Raw genomic sequence first — 21,878 nt, 5'->3', positions numbered from 1 at the left:
ATGCCGCCATTGGTCAATAACGGCCTCTCATTGGCTAATTTTTTTTGTTACGTCATATTTTTTAAACCAATACTCACAGCATCAAACTAAATTGAAAAATTATACAATTATCACATATTGTTGGACTGGGCCTTCATCTTGTCGGGTGCAAACAAAACTGGAGGTTGAAAACAACATCGTTAATTACATATATGTCAACCGAGGCAAGTTATAGTGCCTAATAAAAATGACGTCATACAATATATATGACCAATGATAGGCCAGTATAAATTGTAATTGACCAATAGTAAAATGTATACTGGCCTATCATTGGTCATTTCTATTGTATGACGTCATTTTAATAGGTACTATAAGCAACTTCATGTCAACCAATCACGCCCAAATCTAATTCATTCTAACGCTAATTTTCACGTTTCATACTCCATATATCTATAATACAAAGTAGAATGATGTCTGTCCGTCTCTCCGTCCGTCTAAAGCTTAAGATCTCGGTAACCAATGAACCGATCGGATTCTACTCTTCAGGGTATATACCTATTGGTCCTGTGGTGGTTTTAAGCTATTTTCTCGGGGGGTGGGACACCCCCAACCCCCCATGAAATAAAAAAATCCCCCCCCCATTTTTTTTTTGTAGAAGAATTTTTTTGTAGAAGATTTCTGATTTCTTTTGTTCTTCTTATTTTTTTTTTGAATTTTTGTTGTTGTCATCTCATGGGGCAAAGCCCCTAGAGGCTAGGGGCGAAGCCGCTAGTTAATAGTATAGTAGGAAATCAAGGATAACACATTGAAAGATAAATTAATATCCTAATGTTAAATTGTCAAAGGAGGAAACACTGTATCCAAAACTACACTAGTACCCAATGTTTTATAAACAAACTTTTGTAAAACTTTGAGAACTCGAATCAAATATTTATTGGGCGGTACAATCTATCAGTGTCCAAATTTTCCTTCTTATAATTTTAATCTACTTATGTATTGACACTTTGTTCTCATTATTGGGTAAAAATACTAATATATCATCCATTGTCTTATCCTTTAATATCCCTTCCTGAAATTCAGTGGGGGGGTTTGCTTGTAAAATGTAAGATTATATTAAAAATCTCCTTATTTATTATTTATGCTTACTACCCAAAAAACCAAGGATTAAATGCATTCAAAGGCTGCGACACAATGTTAGTATTAGTTGTATTTTCTAGTAAGGAAAGAAGAGGTCATTGAACTGTAAATTATACAAGTACCCAAAGTTTTATTAATACCTTCTCTAGTTTGCTTGTTTTTACAACTAAAAACTTCAATTCACAGAAGGGGTAATTTTGTTCATATTAATTGGGGTTGCATATGCTACCGCCAGTTTTGACATTGATGAACGGAACAACCTACAGACAGACATACTAACAGATTAAATTACAGATTAGCTTCGCGCCATAAAAATGTTATTCATTTTACATAAAATTTATTCTGGTAGTAGCATTGAAATTGACGGTAGATAATTGGACAGTTTCCTAGTTACGTTGAGTTGGTTAATTTTGTCCCCCACCCCTCAACTTTTGCAGTTTGAAATATCGTAGTTGAGGTACATGTTTTAGGAAAAATGTTGTTGTCATGCCCAATATAAGAAAATGGCCTTAAACCTGCCTATATCAAAATATTCCTTAACTAACCTTTGTAGATAAAAATGTTTAGCCGTTGTTGAGTTCTCTAAAGAGCATAAAAATCCAATATAAAAGAATATATATTTTTTTGTGTGTGTGGGGGGGGGGGCATTTTAGTCAACTTGTCTTGTAAGAGGAAATTGTGTAAAATTGTTACGTATCCCTCAAAATTCCTACTGCATACAAATTGAATCATTTTACCCAGTGTTCCCTTTAACATGTTATGGTGTCTGATAGTTGTCCACGGAAAGTCTTATCCCTTAAGACCATGGGATCTAGAGGGATAAGACAATGGCGGATAAATTGATGTACATCTCAAACGATACTACACAAAATTACCCCTAATGTAGATAACAACTTAATGAACTAACCAATCAAAATTCAATTACAGTCCCCAACATTGTTAAGCAAACGAACAAGAAAATGTTATTTTAAAACTTTTGGAACTAGTGTAATAAACAGCCCAATATCCACTCCCTTCCTTGTCCCTTAGTCGCGGGTTAAAAGAAACCGAGGGGGTAAAATTGGTGAGAAGATTTGCCTCTAGCACTTTAGTTGATAGAATTTAAAAAAATAATTTTAAGGATTAATAAATATAGCAATGCTTACAATTGCGATCTTAAAGTATAAGGCAATGATCGACAAACTGATGTACACCCCCAATGATGATAAATAAATTGCTCATTCTGAAGATTGAGATTATTGGTTGAAAAAGTTCAAAATCTAACGTCTCCAGTTATAAAACTTTGGGTACCATTGCAAATTACAGGCCTAAGGTATGTCCCCTCCCAAAAATAACAACATTTCTCACCGTATATAAAAACAGAAATTCACAAAATTTGAAATTCAAACTTTAAACTATTTATCTTTTTGTCAAATGTTTTACAAAAACATTGTTACTTTGAAAAAAGCGATGTTCTTTAAATTACAAATATGACTATAACCATAACAGCGAAGCTCTTCATTAAGACGATATGAAAACCGAACATTAACACTTGTGTAGCATCAGAACTTAATAAGCAAAATAGAAATTTATAAATTTGAACAAAAATACATGTAGATATGTTGCAAAATTGCATAAATGGAGGATACAAACCTAAATTTTTTAACTTTTTTACAGAGATGCTAGGATATTTATTTTTGGATATTTTTAAATCCTAACAAATGTATTCCATGCTTTAAGGTCTCTATAGTAAGAACATACTGACAAACAGACCTTAATTATCAGGGATCATAAGGGAAAAGACTATAAATTGTTATATATCCAAAAATCATATAAAAGTACCCTTGTAGATTAAAATTAATGGTTGAAAGGTTTGAACAATTCGGGTACTCAAAGTTTTTAATCCAACGAATAAGAGAACGTACTTTGAGACTTTTGATATCAGTATAATTTACAGTCCAATGACTACTCCCTCCCTGTCAAACAAATTTGATATTAAGAAAATTCTAGCATATTAGAATACAGTAATATAACTATAGCTGTCTGGTATAATTGCCTGCGGACATACTGACGTACAAACCCTAATTATAGAGCAACCCTGCTTGTGTAAAAAGTGTGATAAAAAGAAGTAAAACAAATTGAATTGTACATTAACTCCGCCTATAACAGCAAAAAAGGATTTCTAAAAATACTGCAAACATTTTTCTATTTAAAACTTTATATTTATATAGAAAAGTATCTTTAAATTTCATTTGAATACTAGCGGCTTTAACTTTTTTTTTGGAGGTTGTGGTTAACCTCCCCAAAAATAGTTATAAACCTTCCCTGTACCGCTAAGAATCTTCTTTGTAAAGGAGAACCATATCGGTGGTTATCAGTGGTTAGCGATCCTGTTAATTAAAGAGTATTGCAAGAAAAATTTCAAATCAAATTAGAATGTTACGTTTGACTCATGGAAAAGCTAAATAATCTTATAAGGAATAACCAGTCCAAATATAGCCTAAACCTTATAAAGGACCATTATACACCTTTCCTTAAACTTTGAAGTGTGTTGAACTTTAGCCGTTTAGATACAACTGAAAATTAATACATTTGTTAAAAGTGTACTATTTCAAAAATACAAAAATCTGCAGTTTTGTAAAATGTTTGCAAAAAATGTGCGAAAATAATTTGAGTTTACGGTAAATTGATGGATTCTATAAACTTAGAAAATCATCTAATACTACGTAAACAGGGATAGGGGGATGGATAATAAATTAAGAATAATTTTCCTATAGTGGCTTATGGTTATTGGATGAAAGACAAGTTAAAGATTGATTTTAACTTATAGCTCCCGAAATAGATTTATTTCTAAAATTTAGCCTTGGTTTGGTTCTATGCTATTTTACTGCCATTCCTTCTAAAAAAACAAAAGCTTGCGTAAATAAGAGTAAAGCAATTTTTAGGTTGGTTTTACTTCGTTTTATTTTAGGAAAGCTATAGTAAGAATACGTGGATATGTTGACAGGGCAAAGTTTGTCGCAATTTAGGTTGCTAATATGGACCTCAGTTGGTCAAATAGGAGGGGAGGGGTGGGGCGTTATCTAAGCCAGCTGCGAGCATCACTTTATCAGAGTACATGAAAGTCAGATGCAATATTCAAATATTTATTTTTTACAATTATTACAAGTTGAAGATGATTAGAGTTCCTCAACAGATTATGACGTCATACGACAAAATAACCAATGAGAGGCCAGCATAAGTTTTACTATTGGTCAATTACAGTGTATACTGACCTCTCATTGGCTATTCTATCGTATGACGTCATAATCTGTTGAGGGACTTTAATCATCTTCTTAGAAGTTTTTTTTTTAATTTTTGTTAAATATCCGCTACTTATCCACTATTCCTGACCTAACAATGATATTTAAGTTTAAACTTAAAAGATCAACAAATCGTAAAAAAAATCTAGGAAATCAGGGACATACATGACACTAGAAGAAATCAATTTTGTTTCCAGTTTTTTTTGTTGACCATATTAAAGTTAGATTCCGGATGGTTTTAGAAAGTTCAAAAATCATCCGTGGTTGGAGCTAAGTGAACCTTTCCTGAAAATGAAGAAGTCAACAAGCTCAGTGGTTACCGAGATCTTAACATACAAACATAGAAATCTTACTATTTTATAAAATAAGAATTAATAAACATTGTCAAATCCGTGTTCCCGCTAAAAACCATTAATTCTAAAACACGTAAAGAACAATTTAATTGAATTTAATTAAACAACTCCGGAGATAAGTAAGGCGACAATACGATCCCCTGTTAAGCTTAACCGTTTATTGTTGACTCAATTTTTTCAAATTCATGGTTTTTATCATGTATAAGACAATGGACTTATTATTCCTATAGTCCCCTAAGGTTTTTTGCCTCTCTTTTTAGTTGTTGAAAAGTGTATTTTTTTTTCATTTTCAAATTTCTGACTCTTCAAATGGCACAAATATGCATTTTTTGGCGTTTATTTTTCCAACCATTCAAGCGCCCAGAAAAACTAAGAAATCCTCTATTCATAACTTGCGACTGAGCAGTACCAAGTCGCTCTGTATTTCAAGGGGACAAAAAAACTAAAACTATCCAGAAAAGCTTCCCTAAAATGGAGAAATCGATCGGCTCAGTGGATAGCGAGATCCTAACGGACACTTTAAATACTATCTATAACAGGATTTCAATAATGATTTGACTATTGTATCATTTGATACAATAACAAAGCATAAGTTTGACAGGGTTGTTAGTTGTTAAAACTGCGGGGGGATAACAACATTTTATGTCATATGTCCTTTTTAAGAGTCGCAGTTAAAAGTATGTCTAATTATTTGATATAGAATAGTTTAATGTCCTTTATTTTACCACTCTTACAGCAATAGTTTAATTTTTTGAGAGAAGATATTGATTTTTTATCTGTTTCACAACACTCCTCCCCTCCCAAAAAAATATTAAGCTATGGATGCAGTTTCATGCACATTATTTTGCCAAGGGGGTGAAAACCTTTTCAATTTAAATTTTCATGGGGTGTTATCAGAGAAAATAATTTCAGTGATTTGAACTAGTAACTTCAATTCAAAAGTTTAATTAACTAAAAATCTTTCAAATCGAAGTCTTACATATGTATCGAGTTTTTTTTAAAGATTTTTAATTACTGTTCTATTTATGGACAAAATTGTTCTTTTTCTTTACAAGATTTTACAACTTCCCTATCATTAACAAATTTAGATAAAGTCATTTTTTGATCGTAAAATGACTAAAAATAACTGTTATAAAAACCATATAAAGCAATTATACCATTCTGGAGGAAAAAGTAAACAAAGTAGGAAGATATTTTTTTTCCAGTATGGCTTCGAATCCGATTAATATTCGCTGGACTAGAACCGGTTCTCAGCCATAATGAAAAAAAACTTGTATAGTATCGTATTATAGACAATTTTCTACCACGGATATTCTATAAAATTTTTTAATCAATACATTTTGTCATAACAATGATTACTATTTGACAAAAAATGCAATGTAATGAATAAATAATTATGGTAAAAAAGTATTATTTTTTTTATTTCTTACAAAATTAATTTTCAATAATTTGATTATACTTGTAACATATGCTTATAATATTTATCTATATAATTGTAACTTTAATACATAGTCCGAAATAAATTAGACCATTTAACGACGTGAAAATAATTGCTAATTTAGGGTAGTCTCTAACCCTACGGGGCTCTTATATGCATGACCTAAAAAGGGCATAAATGATTTTTTAAAAGACTACAAAAATTGTCCATAAGAAAGCATTCAGTATTTGAAATTTTTATTTACGATGCCTTTTTAAATCGTTAAAGTTATTTTTTATTTGAAATTTAAACTCATGATAAAATAAGCTTATCCTATTATATGATGTTGTAAAGTTTTTTGTCTGAAGATCTCATTAACTACTGAACTAATTTGGTTCTTTATTTTAGGTAAGTTTCACATAGGTCCTGTGATTGCTTTAGGTTGTTTTAATTTAAGATTTAGGTCTTTGGATGGTTTTAAGCTATTTTTACAGCCTTTCTTTGCCCCTTTGAATACAATTACAGAGTCACTAGATTCTAGGGGCGTAGCTGCTAGTATTTTATAAAATAAAACTTACCTTTAATTGTAACAAGCAACTTCACTTATGATAATAAAACACTTCTAAAAATCCTTTTTATTAATTTTAAGAATTGATCACTTAACAATAATTCACTTCTTTAGAGTTATATTTCACTTTATAATTTTCAATATCTTTTTTTATTAATCACTGAAATTAAAATCACTTTAAATAAGTCAAACTTTTTTATTTTTAATAATAATAAATCAAAAAACAAAAATACACTCTTTCGTTGAGAGTAGATAAAAATCAACTGCTTTATAAATCTACAACAGTGGTTGCGTGTGTGTGTGGTTGTTAGACGCCGCTTATAGAGATAAAAGGATGGAGGGGGGTTTTAAGGGGGTCTGTTAAGCCGTAGGTCGCGCTCTGGTTCGCCGATAAACAGCGTTCAAAAAGCGCTCAAACAAACAACATATATCTACAACTGTATATTTTGTGTTTTTTTTAAATTAAATTATTTTAATGATTTTCTTTTAAAAATTACTTATAATTTTTTCTACCAAAAAAACAAATTAATATACAAACAAATATAAGCAACAGCTACAGCTACAACCCTTTTATCCCCCCCCCCCCCCAAACAACCACCCGTTGTCAAGCCACCCTTTTTTCCACGGAAAGGAAGTTTTTTTTTGGGTTGGAAGGGGGTAAGGGGGGTGGTGGGGGGTTGTTATTTGTGTGTGCTATATTTTTAGATAAAGTAGAATATATACTTGGTGTTTTATACAAAAAACTGATTTTTGCCTCTTTTAAACTAAAGAAAAATGATAATATTTTGCGATGTTTAAGAATCCAAATTGTTTACTTAAATAGTGCAACAATAGCTTCATTATAATATTTTAATATTTATTTAAAACAACGTTTTTGTAATTAGATTTTATTTATCTTTAATTTCACGTTTTATGTTTTTCCAATCTTCAGAAAGATACTAATGATTTATACAAAATAATTAGATGATTTTTTTCAATTTTTTTAGGAGATTTTTCAATGTATACTAACTTTTCATAAAATATATGTATTTTCTTAGTAGGTATTAACAATAAATCAGAGTAATTATAACAAAAGATAATGTTGATTTTAATACTTAAAATAAATTAACTAATCTGTCAGTCAAAATTTTACTGCATTAATTTGTACAATACTATGCTGTAATTGTTAACAACAAAGAAAAAAATGCAATAATTCTTTAAAAGAAGCTATTTTATATAAAAAAAAATATTTTGTTTAAAATGCGTCATTTTGGAAACACTTTTGACGCATACATAGCGTAGATTGCGTCTGGGTTAAGCCCCTTTAGGGACATAAATAAGGGGGTTATCGCCCCCTCCCCCCCATCACCAAGGGGGTAAAATGGGACAGGGCTTAATATATGTGGCTAGGGGGTGGGTGGGACACTTACTTGTTGTTGTAATATATATACAAGGAAAATGAAACTGAGAGTTTTTTCCCTTTCTTAAAAAAAAACTATTTTTGTTTTTTAAACATTAAGTATAGCGAAGCTACTGTATAAAAATGCTTGATATGTTCGTCTTATTCTATCAAGCAAAAATCTGAAGAGATAAGACAATGGACAATAAAATGATTTACATCCTCAATTATAGAATTAAAAGAAATTTTTCAATTAAAATTCTAGGTGGAAAAGCTTGGACCTTAAAAATTACAATATCTTGTTTACAAAACTTTGGATACAAGTATTATATACAGTCCAATGTCACCTCCCTCCCTGATTTTAAGATTTAAAAAAAAAACATCTAGATGTACTACTTCAGCACATAATTTTTCCTGTTTAAAAATAAATAAAAGATGTAGTTTTTTGTACTTTTTATACAAAACTTTGAAGAAACAACCATAACCCCCACAAATTAAAAAAAATATATTAGATTACCTCCCTCCAACCTTTGAATCCCCTCAATTTACCCCCGCAAAATAAAAAGCTTGGACGTCCCTGTTTCTGTTTATGTATCTTACTAGTTCTTTATCAATATTATCTATATTTTTCCTTTTTTTTATCTTTTTCTACTTTCACTAGTATGACAATAAACATGAAATAGACAGACAGTTTAAAAATGGATATATTATTACTTGGATGTTACACCAGATTTTCATGTTCTCTTTAGAAGTGATACTTATCCATACACCCCATTTACCCCATCCCCTTACTACTGGATGAACGAACTGAAAAAACAAATGAGTTTCATATTAGCAAGTTAAATTAACTATAATATTCCCCTGTCAATACATCCACAGTCCAAAATAGTCAAAAAAAATATCTAAAACAAGGCCGGAAAAAAAAACAAAGGGAGGGAAGAGATATTGGACATAAAATTATAATGGTACTCAAAGTTTTATGAATACATTTTTTCATTGGTTGCCCGAAAACTTTTATCAAATCTCGATTGGTTGGTACAAATAAGAAATATCTAAGCTAATAATGTTTAAGTATAATCCCTAGTAATACAGATATGAAACAATGAATCATAGTTTATTCTAACAAAATTTTCAAAGTCCTTTTGGATAAAAAATCACGAAACCTTATTTGAAGTTTTTAGTTTTTAGGCCTTTTTTAGTTTGATAATATTTTGGGCGAACATAAAGTAAAGGTTCAGCCGTTGGGCCGCAAACAGCTTTGCAAGTTCATTGATTTTTTTAAGTTGAACGATCCAAGGAACATTTATCATAAACCTGGTCCAAAACTAATCTTTTGAAAAGGCTGCCATGGAACTCATGTATTGGTGAGTTCTTCATCCAGTAGGAGGGGATGGTATGGGGTAAAGGGGTGGTTTGCTGCGAGTTTCAATTTATTATATAACATGAAAATAACGTGTAACATCCAAGTAATAATATATTCATTTTCATATTGCTATTTTAGTAATTTTAATCTCTTTTCATGATACGGCCGATGGATATCAAACAAACAAGGATGACAACATCCATAAAAGCAAGGCTTTGAAATAAGACAGCAGAACAAAAGAACTGAGGTGGATTCTTAAAAAAAATTTACCCCACTAATCGCTTAGTGGGGCAAAATTGTTATCATTAAAAAATCCACCAAAATAACATAAAAAATCTACAAAAATTAAATAAAATCTTATGTCAATAACCCTTCTATAATTTTGTTTAATTTTTGTAGATTTTTAATGTTATTTTGGTGGATTTTGGCGATTAGTGGGGCAAATTTTTTTTAAGAATTCACCTCTGACCAGTATATGCGTTACTAATTAGTCAGCTAAGTCGAGGAGTATCTTTCACATGACGTTGTTATTCCACGTACATAATTCATAAAATAGTATAACGCTAGGTTATCACACGACACCAGCGCTGACATAAAATGAAACATAATGGTAATAATAATAATAAAGGAAATTCCGCGTATGCAAACTTCTAGAAATTAATCGTACTAAGACATTTATAACAATTTCCCCCACTACTGTTGGTGATTTATCTTATAAAAAAAATAGAAATATTGAAAATTAATAAATATGAATATCATAAAGATTCTAAAATAAGATAACTTATTCACATTTTGTGTCAGTTTTAATATTAATTTTTTGAAATGAGACTCCTAGCGGCAAAAATAACAACTATAAAAAATACAAGTTCAGTCAATCTTCAATTAAATAAGGAATAGTCAGGCTATACAGGAATCATTGACATTAACAAAAGTTTCAAATCGATAGGACAGTTCTTTCATGCACAAATTAACGAAAGAGCTATCTGTAATTTACAGACGTATAGACCCTTATTAAGAAACTTAAAAAGCTATGCTTTTTAAAATCCCCCAAAATATCATCTAATCCCTACAAGAATTTATTTGAAAAAATGCAATATACTACATGTATAATAATCTTTTCCCAGGGTGGTAGAGAAATTTAACTGTAATTTATACTGGTACCCAAAGTTAGGGCATAGTTGCTTTGGATATTTTTATTAAATCTTATTTGATTGCTTTTAATTAGCAGTGACTTCAACCAAGTGTTTTAATCTACATATGGGGTAATTTTGTCTATCATGATCGGTGATGAATATTAATCCATTGTCTTATCCCTCGGCCTTATTTATCTATTCAAACTGTCTACTAACTCAGGGAAAAGACAATGGACGATAAATTGATATATGTTCCCGATAATAATAAACAAAATTACCCCTTATGTAGATTTATATTATTGTATTAAATGTTTGGAACCATTAAAAGTACTCCAAAGTTTTAAGCCAACGAATAAGATAACGAAATTATGAAATTTTCAGTAAAATTATAAGTCTTTAATAGTTATTTCTCGCATCGTATTATAAACGGCTTTCCGCGGATATAGAATGTACAATTATGAGATTAAAACCAGTTTTTTCGGCAAAAAAACTGTTTTTAATCTTATGATTGTAAATTTTTATATTCGTAGAAAGCTGGATATAATTCGATGATAGACATAGTTTTTTCGTATGGATAAGAACCGGTTCCTATCCACCGGATTCGAATGAATACGAGAAAGACAATGCCCTGCCAGGCTGCCTGCAATTACCATATGAGTAAATTTCCCTAGATATATATTTATCTGGAAAACTTCAAAAAATTAGTTTTTAGTAAAAGTAAAAGTTATATTCGCCTACATTGATAATATAATGTTATCTGATATGAGAGGTGGGGCTAGTAACTATATACTTATATTAATGCAAGCCAAGAATCTTAAGAGATAAGCCAATGAACGATAAATTTATCTTTACTTCCAAATATGATTAACAAAATTATCCCTTTTAATTATTGGTTTAGAAACAACACTATAATTAAAAGTTTAGTCATTGCTAATAATCAATGTATGAGTATAGATGTATAATCCAGACAACTAAATAATGCCTCTAGGAGCCCTTGAGGTGGAAGGGGAAAGGGGAAGTCGACGCCCCCTACCTTAACTTCCTAGCGGGAATTTTTTTTGGCGATTTCTCTTGGGAGGGTGGTGGTACCGTCAGGAATAGTTGTAAACCTTTCTATGACCTATGAGAAGCTATGTTTTAATGTAAAGGAGAATCATATCAGTACAGCGATTAGGGAGATTTTCCATTACACACAGACAGATATACTGTAAAAATTATATCCTCATACTAAAGTAACAGGATGTTTGTTTGTCTCTGTGTCTGTACCGAAGAATCTCGCTAACCGCTGAACCGATCGGGTTCTCCTTAACAGGGTAGATTCTCATGGGTTCTGGGAAGGTTTTTAACTATTTTGTGGGAGGGTACAACCACCCTCCCAAGAGAAACGACAAAAAAAAGAAAATTTTAAAAATGCATGGGAGACTTCAACGTAACATAAAGAGAAAGAAGTAACGTAGAGACTTTAACAAACAAAAACATCTAAAGTGCCACTAGAGGCCTCTAGGGGCGTAGCCGCTAGTTGGAATTAAACTAACAAGTATTGCACCTAGGTAACTTTAACTATAAGCATAAAAATACATCGCTGTTTTTCATAAAGATAATGTATTTGAAATTGCTATGACTAGTAGGTATATTCCTTGAAAACCAAAATGGTCCAGCGGTTAGCGAGATCTTAAAGGACATTTGCAGAATACGACAAATTTCCATTGTCTAAAATAAGTTCTAAGCGAACGAATAAGATACAACGATTAAAATACTTCGGGTACCAGTGTAATTTACAGTCCAAAGTCCCCTCCCTCTCTGGCATTCTACAATGGGTTTGTTGTCAATCCATGCTTTTTGTGCTTCGCTAATTATGGATGTTGTCATCCTTGTTCTTTCTGTAAACACGTGTAGAAAGAATAATACATACATAAAATAGCAAGGATAATTTAAAAGTAAGTAGAGCAGCAATAAAAAAAAAAACAATAACTTGATAATATTTTTAATATTATAGTTTGCATGGAGGGATTGCACTTGGTACTCAAAGTTTTCACATTCGTTGGCTAAAAACATGGGTACTTTGATTAAGACTTTGATTGGTTCATACGATCCAAACTCGTCAAATAATAACTTGGATCTACATGTATTAATCAACCAATGGAGATTTAGATTTATAACAATTTAATATTTATCGTCCATAGTCTTATCTCTAAAGATCCATAATAATATGTTGTACATTACTGACATTGTAATCAATAAAGAACATAAGATTTTTCGTTATTTGAAATAGACGAAGCCCAAAATATATTACTTTTGCACCACGTCGTCTTCCTGTGACGTCATAGAATGAGGGAAATGAGAGGAGAAGTGGGAAAGAAAATTCCTAAAATAGTGATGGAGAATATGACTTCGCAGGAAGACGACGTGGTGCAAAAGTTATGTATTTTGGGCTTCGTCTTTGAAATATCACTCTATCTTTGAAAGAATAAGTATTTTTACTTATTTTTTTAAATTGGACTAAAGAATTGCTTATTTTTAGAATTGCCATGCAGCCCCCCCCCCCCCCCCCCAATTACGTCCCCCTCCCCTCCAATCCCGCGGTTATCATAGATAGTGAGAGTGACAGAGAATATAAAGCATGCAATGATTTTGTACATTTCTAACTCATTTCTCCATTATATGATAAGTACTTATTAATACTACCAATATATACTATTATAATTATATTTTGGAATAATCAATCGAATCATATTAAAGACAGCTTTCCGCGGACATTAAAATAAAAAAAATATGATTGAAACCTTTAATATTAGTCTTATAATTTTTATTTTAATGTTCGGAAAAACTTCTGTAATACGATGCTAAACATGATTTTTCAGTATTGCCTAGAACCAGTTCTAATCCAGCGATCGGATAATAATCGGTTCTGAAGCTATACTGAGGAAAAATAGTTCCTGTCCATAGGCTTAGGCGATTGTATAATTTCGATAGGTGTTTCTACGTTGAAGCTAAAATGTACTATTTAAGATATTTTTTCAAAAATGTTTTTTAGAGGAGAGGAAATTCAAGTGATTTACCTAGGTAATAAATGAGGCATGCAGTAAGAAAGCTTGTGATATATTCTTATTTAAATGTAATAGCTATTTCATTATATAAAGTGATTACATGTTTTATTAGGGATTTTATTCAGTTATAATATACCTAATGACAATTGTTAATACAACAAGCTGAATAGAAAAATCATAAAAAATGCACATTTTCTGAGTAAATAAGCTAGTCAGTCAGTGAGGGAAAGTAATGCTTTTACATTTGGTTGAAAAATAGACACGTAAAAAAAATACTTTTTTGAATAGATTCAACACGTTTTTCTTGTAATAACTCAGTAAGCAAATAGACCCTTAAGATTAATTAAAATTGACGAAATCTAGGCGCTAAAAAAGATTTAGAGTCAAGATGTTCTTCTAGTAAAAACAGATGAGTTACTTTCTCAGTGAGGGACAGGAAACTTGCTATTTTTAAGAACATGTAGGCACATAAAAAATATCTCTACATGATAGAGTCAACATAATTGAGACAGCGAGTTTTACTCACTCAGTGAGAGAAATGAAACTTGCTTTTTTTAATTGCTGAAATGTAGGCATATATCAGATATACTTTGTAGAAGAGAGCAATGTTTCGGAGCTGGAGCCGGAGCCGTAATTTTCGTTTAAAAATGGCTCTGGCTCCTGATTAGATACATTAAGAGATTTTTTATAAATTATAATTTGCTAACTCTGTTTTGTCATGTGCAAATGCCCTTTTAAAGTTTTTCAAGTCCATTTTTATCAAAAATTTAACTTTTAAAACCTTCAAAAGTCAAAAATAAAAAATATTTTTTATGGGGAAAAAAATATATCGAGTTTTTCTTGATTTTAGGTCGGAGCCGGAGCCGCACTAAAATCAAACAGCTCCGAAACACTGGAAGAGAGTCAACACGTTTTTCTAGTAATAACTGTTGATTTAGTGAGTAAATCAGCGAGGGAAAGGAAACTTGCTATTTATAAAAATTGCTGAAATGTACACGCATAAAAAAAGATATCTTTATAGAAGAGAGTCGACACGTTTTCCTCGTAAAAACTAATGAGTAGAAATAGACAATTCTAATAATAAAAAAAAACTACAGCGAAGAATTTGAATAAACAACAGTATACTTGATTGGATATATTAAAAAAATTGTCAACATGGGTTGCTTATATGGACCTTATTCATTGGTCAGTTAGTTCATCCAGTAGGAGTAGTACGATATGTTAATTTTTTTTGTGACGATTCCTATAAAGTTTAGACATATCCATATTTGTCGGTCTGTTTGTCAAAAATGCGACGAGGCATTCTTTTATCTGCTATTTAAGATATGCTTATAATAGTTATTGCTCGCATCGTATTATAAACGGCTTTCCGCGGATATAGAATGTACAATTATGAGATTAAAACTATTTTTTTAGCCCCGAGGTGCCGAAGGCACCGGCTAAAAAAACTGGTTTTAATATTATGATTGTACATTTTTATATTCGTAGAAAGCTGGATATAAAACGAAGCTAGACATAGTTTTTTTTATGCCCAGTAGGGGCGTGTTGATTTCAATTGATCGTCCCTGGAACCAAAGCATTAAATCTGAATGTTTTGATTTATCCCCTATAAGTATTATACTAAGAAAACGTCCAATTAACTTTCATTACCAGAAGTTATCCAAAAACACTAGGCACTATTCTTCCCAGCCAATCCTTCCTCTAACTCAACAAAAACCTTGCCTAAAAGGATAAAATAAACAAGGTTTTTTATCTTCAAAAACTCTATAAATTGCCTAGAATTATTGTTTCATACATAAAAGAAAAATATATTGTACGCTTAAGGTGACAGTAGCCAACTTGAAACCCCAACTTACAAATAATAAAAAATATAATACAATATACTATTACAGCATCTCGAGTTTTATACACTACAGTAACCGCACCTTTAGCCTCTAGGGCCATGTGAATAGTTTTATATGGGTTAGGGGAAGGGTGTTTTTATTTTTGTCTATAATCAAATTTAGTTGGGGGAAGGGGAAGCTGGATATAGGATGATTTACCCTCTTGGAATAAATTTACAAATATAAAATTCCTTTAACAGTCTAAGCTTTTATGATATACAATTGAATATTATATAAATAGTTGCTTATTTTTTTTTGCTACATATGGATATTAGATCTTTTCATGAAAATACTCTTTTTCGAATTTTAGTCTTCTGCTAACCTAAAAAGTTACTTTAGGAGCCTAGAAATACATGTACAAAATTTCAGCTCTCTATCTCTACTGGCGACCTAGCGCCAGGCATGTAAAATATCAACAGATAACGGTAGCACGGCGGTTTTAACAATATCACAGCAATGTGCAGGTTTTAAGCTCTTCTGCATATTTCAATTTAAACACATAAGGGCAAAGATATATTATCCCAAAAATCTTTTGTCAAAGTCTACTCTACAACTAGCGCCAGTCAGTTTTCTAAAATCATGCCTTTTATACCTGTGAAAATAGAAATCACCAGCGCTAGGTGTAGAGTAGACTTTGACTAAAGATTTTTGGGATATTATATCTTTGGCCTTATGTGTTTAAATTGAATTATGCAGAACACTTAAATTCATCTTCCAAGCCACTCTCTAGGCATTTTAATTTTTTTTATGAAATAACGGTATTTCAAAACTGCCCTTTGAAAAGGCCCAAAAAATATCTTTTTTTGTCACTTTTTTCATTGCTTATAGTTACAACTTATTAAGATATTATGCTCAGTTAAAAAAAATCGGCGCCTCCAGCACCAAAACCGGCAAAAACTGGCAGTTAAACTTCTGTGCCCGAACTTGCCCCCCTCTTTGGTAAACAGTAGTTATCTCAAGAAGTAAAAGAGATATCAACACACAGAAAGAAAACTTTTTAAATAAAACTGAACTAAGTAACCATTACACATTCAATTTTGGGACTTTCCTTCTAGGGGCTTGTGGAGCAAAAGACCCACCAAAACACTAATAATATGAGTTCTGAGTTTATTTTTAAAGATATCAACCTGATTTTTTAAAAATCTTTTGTTACCATAATTGAACTCAGTAACATTTACAGATTTCAATTTGGGACTTTCCTTCTAGGGGCTTGTTTGGCAAAAGACCCCCAAAAACTAAAAATGTGAGTTCTGGACTTATTTTTAAAGATATCAACCTAATTTTTTTTAAGAAAACTTTTTTCACATAACCAAACTCAGCAACCTAGCGCCAGGCATGTAAAATATCAACAGGCAACGGTAGCACGGCGGTTTTAACAATATCACAGCAATGTGCAGGTTTTAAGCTCTTCTGCATATTTCAATTTAAACACATAAGGGCAAAGATATATTATCCCAAAAATCTTTTGTCAAAGTCTACTCTACACCTAGCGCCAGTCAGTTTTCTAAAATCATGCCTTTTATACCTGTGAAAATAGAAATCGCCAGCGCTAGGTGTAGAGTAGACTTTGACAAAAGATTTTTGGGATATTATATCTTTGGCCTTATGATTTTAAATTGAAATATGTAGAACACTTAAATTCATCTTCCAAGTTACTCTCTAGGCATTTAAATTTTTTTTATGAAATAACGGTATTTCAAAACTGCCCTTTGAAAAGGCCCAAAAAATATCTTTTTTTGTCACTTTTTTCATTGCTTATAGTTACAACTTATTAAGATATTATGCTCAGTTAAAAAAAATCGGCGCCTCCAGCACCAAAACTGGCAAAAACTGGCAGTTAAACTTCTGTGCCCCTACTTGCCCCCCTCTTTGGTAAACAGTAGTTATCTCAAGAAGTAAAAGAGATATCAACACACAGAAAGAAAACTTTTTAAATAAAACTGAACTAAGTAACCATTACACATTCAATTTTGGGACTTTCCTTCTAGGGTCTTGTGGAACAAAAGACCCACCAAAACACTAATAATATGAGTTCTGAGCTTATTTTTAAAGATATCAACCTGATTTTTTAAAAATCTTTTGATACCATAATTGAACTCAGTAACATTTACAGATTTCATTTTGGGACTTTCCTTCTAGGAGCTTGCATTGGCAAAAGACCCCCAAAAACTAAAAATGTGAGTTCTGGACTTATTTTTAAAGATATCAACCTAATTTTTGTTGGGAAAACTTTTTTCACATAACCAAACTCAGCAACCTATGCATATTTCATTTTGGGACTTTCCTTCCAGGTGCTAGTGGAGCAAAAGACCCCCCAAAACACAAAAAATATGAGTTCTGAGCCTATTTTTAAAGATATCAACCTGATTTTTTTAAAGAAATTTTTTTTAATAAAACAGAACTCAGCAATGATTAAACTTTTCATTTTGGGACTTTCCTTTGAGGGGCTTGTGGAGCAAAAGACCCCCCCAAACACAAAAAATATGAGTTCTGAGCTGATATTTAAAGATATCAAACTGATTTTTTTAAAGAAAACTTTTTTAACATAACCAAACTCAGCAGGGGCGTCCAAGCTTTTTTGTGGAGAGGGGGGGAATTACCCCCCCTGAAACCTGTTGGCCAGGGCAAATTTTGTTTACCTTCCCAAAATTTCCCCAAAATTTTTTAAGAAAATTTTTAAAATAAAACTCAACTCAGTAATGATTACACATTTCATTTCCTTTGAGGGGCTTGTGGAGCAAAAGACCCCCCAAAACACAAAAAATATGAGTTCTGAGCTGATATTTAAAGATATCAAACTGATTTTTTTAAAGAAAACTTTTTTAACATAACCAGCAGGGGCGTCCAACTCCAAGCTTTTTTTTTTTTTGGGGGGGGGGGAAACATTTGCTTGGAGGGGGGGGGGGGGGGTGGGTAATTACCCCCCCTGAAATCTGTTAGTAAACAAAATTTGCCCCCAGGGTAAAATTTTTTTTTTTTAGGGGGGGGGGGTAATTTAAATTTTATTAAATATTTGGTATTTTTTGGTTAGAGATTTTTTATTTTGAGGGGTATTCAAAATGTTTACCCCTCCTAAAATACCCCCTCCGAAATGGTTGATATCTTTAGAAATAAGTCCAGAACTTATATTTTTAGTTTTTGGGGGTCTTTTGCCAAACAAGCCCCTAGAAGGAAAGTCCCAAAATGAAATCTGTAAATGTTACTGAGTTTGGTTATGTTAACAAAGTTTTCAAAAAAAAATCAGGTTGATATCTTTATATACAAATAAGCTCAGAACTCATATTTTTAGTTTTGGAGGTCTAGCCCCTAGAAGGAAAGTCCTAAAATGAAATCTGTAAACATTACTGAGTTTCATAGACGTCCAAGATGGGGGTTAAAGTGGGGATTACCCCCCCCCCCCAAACGAATTTGGGGGTGCCCCCACCTCCCAAAAAAAGCTTGGACGCCCCTGCTGAGTTTGGTTATGTTAAAATTTCCTTTAAAAAAATTCTTTAAATATCAGCTAAGAACTCATATTTTTGTGTTTTGGGGGGTCTTTTGCCCCACAAGCCCCTCAAAGGAAAGTCCCAAAATGTAATGTGTAATCATTACTGAGTTGAGTTTTATTTTAAAAATTTTCTTTAAAAATTTGGGGGTAAATTTTGGGAAGGTAAACAAAATTTGCCCCGGCCAACAGGTTTCAGGGGGGGTAATTACCCCCCCCCCCACAAGCAAATTTTACCCCTCCCCCAAAAAAAGCTTGGACGCCCCTGCTAAGTTTGGTTATGTTAAAAAAGTTTTCTTTAAAAAATCAGTTTGATATCTTTAAATATCAGCTCAGAACTCATATTTTTTGTGTTTTGGGGGGTCTTTTGCTCCACTAGCAACTGGAAGGGAAGTCCCAAAATGAAATATGTATAGGTTGCTGAGTTTGGTTATGTGAAAAAAGTTTTCTTAAAAAAAATTAGGTTGATATCTTTAAAAATAAGTCCAGAACTCACATTTTTAGTTTTTGGGGGTCTTTTGCCAAACAAGCCCCTAGAAGGAAAGTCCCAAATTGAAATCTGTAAATGTTACTGAGTTCAATTATGGTAACAAAAGATTTTTAAAAAATCAGGTTGATATCTTTAAAAATAAACTCAGAACTCATATTATTAGTGTTTTGGTGGGTCTTTTGCTCCACAAGCCCCTAGAAGGAAAGTCCCAAAATTGAATGTGTAATGGTTACTTAGTTCAGTTTTATTTAAAAAGTTTTCTTTCTGTGTGTTGATATCTCTTTTACTTCTTGAGATAACTACTGTTTACCAAAGAGGGGGGCAAGTTCGGGCACAGAAGTTTAACTGCCAGTTTTTGCCGGTTTTGGTGCTGGAGGCGCCGATTTTTTTTAACTGAGCATAATATCTTAATAAGTTGTAACTATAAGCAATGAAAAAAGTGACAAAAAAAGATATTTTTTGGGCCTTTTCAAAGGGCAGTTTTGAAATACCGTTATTTCATAAAAAAAATTAAAATGCCTAGAGAGTGGCTTGGAAGATGAATTTAAGTGTTCTGCATAATTCAATTTAAACACATAAGGCCAAAGATATAATATCCCAAAAATCTTTAGTCAAAGTCTACTCTACACCTAGCGCTGGTGATTTCTATTTTCACAGGTATAAAAGGCATGATTTTAGAAAACTGACTGGCGCTAGTTGTAGAGTAGACTTTGACAAAAGATTTTTGGGATAATATATCTTTGCCCTTATGTGTTTAAATTGAAATATGCAGAAGAGCTTAAAACCTGCACATTGCTGTGATATTGTTAAAACCGCCGTGCTACCGTTATCTGTTGATATTTTACATGCCTGGCGCTAGGTCGCCAGTAGAGATAGAGAGCTGAAATTTTGTACATGTATTTCTAGGCTCCTAAAGTAACTTTTTAGGTTAGCAGAAGACTAAAATTCGAAAAAGAGTATTTTCATGAAAAGATCTAATGGATATACCTATTCTCGTTAATTTGATAACTAAACATTTTAAAAATTGCATTTTTCCTTTTTCAAAAAAATCAGGGATCTTAAGGGATAAGACAATTGAAGATGAATTTGTGTACACCCCATTATGATAGACAAAATAACCTTGTTTGTAAGTGAAAAAGTTTGGGTATTGCTTGTTTGTATCAACCAATCAAGATTTGATAAAAGTACTCAAAGTTTTTTAAGCTAAAGCATAAGAGATTTAAACATTGGGTACCAATATAATTTACACTCCATTGTCCCCTCCATCCGTGAGCAAAAGTAAAAAGATTGAATTTTTTAAAAGTCGTAAAAAATATTATGAGAAAACGTGTTTTTTTTGCTGCAATTTTGTAACAACTTTATGCATTTTTCCTGGTTAAAAAGATAAGGAAAAAAGCACAACAAATTAATATAACTAAATAATTGTGAAATGTTTTTTTTAAATCGGTGGTTTCCCTTAAAGCGCCTAGTCGAGCAAATAAATCCTTTCCTAAAATTCAAAGTTATGTGGAAGGGTTTCTAGGAATTTGTTTTTTATCTAAGGAAAGGTAGAGTAACGCTCCCCCCCCCACACATACACAGAAAAAAAAATACCCACTTCTTATTTTAAATCTTTATCAAAAATAAGTGGGAGAGGGGGTTCAATGCTTGATTAGTACTGAGAGGAAAAGCGCGAGTTTTCGACAGATTGTCTTCTCTCTTAGGTTTACTTTTATGGATGTTGTCATCCTTGTTAAAGTTAGTTTAAAATATTAAGACACAACTATTTCAAGATTATGTAACTATTCAAATAATGTACTGATAGCCGCCGTAACAAAAAAGATGATATAATTTTAACTTAAAACAAGGATAAAAACATCCACAAAATCGAAGCTTAACAGATCTTACAGATAATAACAAGCATTGATTAACATAAAGTATTTAACATATTTAGAAAACTGATTAATACTATCCAAAATAGGTATAACTAAATACTGGATTCTTAATGTGGCCATTATAAGTAACAGCCAACAGATAACCTACCATTTAATTGCGCGGCATATGCAACAGTATTTTTAAGTATAACATTATGTTTAGAACCTACAGATAATGGCCATACAATCAAAGGATTATTTACAGGTAAAGATATCCTAAACCAATAACGGGAAAATAAATCTCATGAAAAGAAAGGTGTGTTAGAACTTCCAGGTAAAGGTTCTACAGTTTAAAAAAATACCACCCCTGTAGAACTAGATGGCCAACCGCTGGGTTTATATCCCCCTAAACAGAAAATAAAACTGGGTTTTTTTGCCAAATTACAAACACACAAAAATGCCAGGGATTTCAAGGGATTAGTCAAAAGACAATAAAATTTTGAACATATCCA

At 31.9% G+C, this 21,878-nt stretch overlaps 1 protein-coding gene across 1 annotated transcript in view; it reads right to left on the bottom strand.

Annotated features, from left to right (window-relative positions):
* LOC145322973 (uncharacterized) overlaps nt 1–7,000 on the bottom strand; it is a 207,016-nt gene extending 200,016 nt beyond the window's left edge. The window contains exon 1 of the mRNA XM_080165361.1: nt 6,746–7,000. The gene's annotated coding sequence lies outside the window, so the exon portion shown is untranslated. The remainder of the gene's footprint in view (nt 1–6,745) is intronic.
* Between the last annotated feature and the right edge of the window lie 14,878 nt (nt 7,001–21,878).

This window comes from Acartia tonsa, chromosome 6 (genome assembly GCF_053477335.1).
Source record: "Acartia tonsa isolate MP-2025a chromosome 6, ASM5347733v1, whole genome shotgun sequence".
NCBI classification, from domain to species: domain Eukaryota; kingdom Metazoa; phylum Arthropoda; class Copepoda; order Calanoida; family Acartiidae; genus Acartia; species Acartia tonsa.
This window is presented reverse-complemented; position numbering and strand designations above follow the sequence as displayed.